Source organism: Elephantulus edwardii, unplaced genomic scaffold, assembly GCF_000299155.1.
Source record: "Elephantulus edwardii isolate Elephantulus edwardi_28Jun2011 unplaced genomic scaffold, EleEdw1.0 scaffold00097, whole genome shotgun sequence".
Classification (NCBI taxonomy): domain Eukaryota; kingdom Metazoa; phylum Chordata; class Mammalia; order Macroscelidea; family Macroscelididae; genus Elephantulus; species Elephantulus edwardii.
In genome coordinates, this window is record NW_006399847.1 from 5,219,122 (window position 1) to 5,221,659 (window position 2,538).

At 37.5% G+C, this 2,538-nt stretch overlaps 1 pseudogene; it reads left to right on the forward strand.

Annotated features, from left to right (window-relative positions):
- Positions 1 to 1,516: 1,516 nt before the first annotated feature.
- On the forward strand, positions 1,517 to 1,975 carry LOC102865824 (annotated as a pseudogene).
- Positions 1,976 to 2,538: the final 563 nt, after the last annotated feature.

Sequence of the window (2,538 nt, forward strand, 5' to 3'; positions counted from 1 at the left end):
TGTGTACAAATTTTCAGTATTTTTCACTCCTTTTGACAATGCATATACTTGTGTTAACCAAATCCCTGCCATATAAAAATATAGAATTTTTTTGTCAATATAATTTTTAAAATTCACATTTATGTGTTATAAAAACAGTAATTTGCCTTTTGTCAGACTCAAAAATCAAAGATGACTTGATAGTTATATTACTAAACTAAAATCAGTTGAAACAGAGGTAAATTGTTACTGCTGGTATAAGATTAAGTACTGGGGGAGAGGGGGAGGGCTGGGAGGGGAGATAAGTACATCAATGAATGAATGGAAATCCAACATGTCTGTAAATGTTCATGAAAATTATTAATAAAAAAATAAATAGTTAAAAAAATTAAGTACTGTATTTTATATATCATGTAATTCCCAGTTGCTTATTTGCTGTTCAAAATGTTAATATCCACAGCAACTCCCCTAGGATTAGAATTACACATGACAGTTTATAATGAAATCTTCTGTATTTCAGGGTATTAATACAAGATGCTCTGAAAATATCAAAGTAATAAAAAGAGATCTCTCTTATTACAACCAGCAATCCAACTCTTGCGAATTGGTTCTTTTATTAAAGCGAAAACATTTCTAAAATCATTACAAACATACACAAATAACTATCACAAATGCTAATATAAAATTCTTTTTAAAAAGAGATAATCCACTGAGGGATGAGGATGGGTAGGTGGTGAATGATAATCATACTGTCACACGATTTGATGGGTGGAAGGAGGAGGGGGTGAAGGAAATGGAAAGATCTGGTGTGAAAAGCAATGTATATGAATGTTGTAAAGACACCAGTAAAAAAATTTTAAAAAATGATAAAAAAAGAGATGAATGCTCTGCTGAAAGACACCAAAGCTTGTAAGGCAGGGCCAGCCCAAGAACATCTTCCAGCCATCCTTCCCTTGTGTCTGCTAAATGCTGTGACCCAACCAAGGCACACTCACACCTAGGCCCAACACAAAACCACTGCCTGACAGATTGAAGGGGTTTAGTTTCAGATGCACTAGGCTGCTGCCCCCATCACCTGGAGACCATCCAGCTGCTGCCCCTGCTGTCCAGCACCAGGAGCACTAATATCACAGGTACTTAGAGTGAAACACTATTGTCTAGCTCCGTGAGAGCTCTTAAGCTCAAGTGGAAGGGGCTGGGCCAGGTCGAGCCAGGTTAAAACAGTTTCTGGAAGGGAACACACTTCCTGTTTTGTAATTCATGTACTTTGAGTGAACCATTGCTGCCAAGAAGGGAACATAAATATTCATATCCTTCACAAAACATTGTCATACTGTGGGTCAGTATATAGATTACAACAACCAGGTCATTATATAGTTACAACAACATAATGTCTACTAAGACAAGACTCACATAATGTCAAGAAAGCAGAAACTCGTCTCAGTTGTAATGAAAAAAACAAAACAACACAAGACAAAAACCGAAAACAAAACACCCTTAAAAAGAAGACTCACCTTTTTCCAAGGGGCCTGGGAAGATGGCGGATCTTCAGACTGAGCATACTACCAGAAGCAGCCAACCATCTTCCAGAACAAAAAGAGAGTGCTGTTGGGTGAAATTGGAAAGGAGACGTTCCTGCATTAATGCAAGAATATCAGTCTGGGCTTCAGGATGCCCAAGAAGCCATTGAGAGCACCTACATAGATAGACAAGAAATGCCCTTTCACTGGTAATGTCTCCATTAGAGGGAAAATCCTGTCTGGTGTGGTGACAAAGATAAAGATGCAGAAGACCATTGTCATGAGCCAAGATTACCTCCACCACATCTGCAAGTAAATCACTTCGAAAAACACCAAAAGAATATGTCCGAGCACCTGTCCCCCTGCTTCCGATGTCCACACCAAGTGGGTGCAGGCCATTAAGCAAGACTGTGCACTTAAATGTGCTTAAGGTCACCAAGACCACTGGCACCAAGAAGCAGTTCCAGGAGTTCTGAGCTGGACACCACCCCTAAGTGAAATAAAGCTATTTCCCTAAAACTCCCCTCCAAAAAAAAGCAGATCCAATGAACACCCGAGATAGAAAGAACCAGGAAAAATATGTTGATGTGGAGTTATTTGAACATGTACAGAAGATGAAAGAAATAATGGAAGCCATTAAGAGAGCAAATACTCCAGAGATAACAATCCAGAAGAAATATATTGATATGGAATGACTTGAACAGCTATGAAGGGAAATACAAAATATGGAAGAAGTGATAGTACAGATAAAAAGGTATAAATTTTTTAAAAAAATCATCACAAAACAGAGAGTACAGCCAACACAATATTGAATAACAGAAAAGCATGAAAATAAAATCCATAATATTAAGAACAAAGTTGTAAGTGTTTAACACTCTGGTAGAACCAAAAAAAAGGTAGAACTAAAGAAATGGAACAGAGAATCAGTGACCTGGAAGAAAAGAGACTCACCAGAAACATTCTAGAAGAAAACTCAGAGATGAGATATAAAGAAAATGAAAACTTTAGAATGATGTGGGATGACATCAAAAGGAACAAT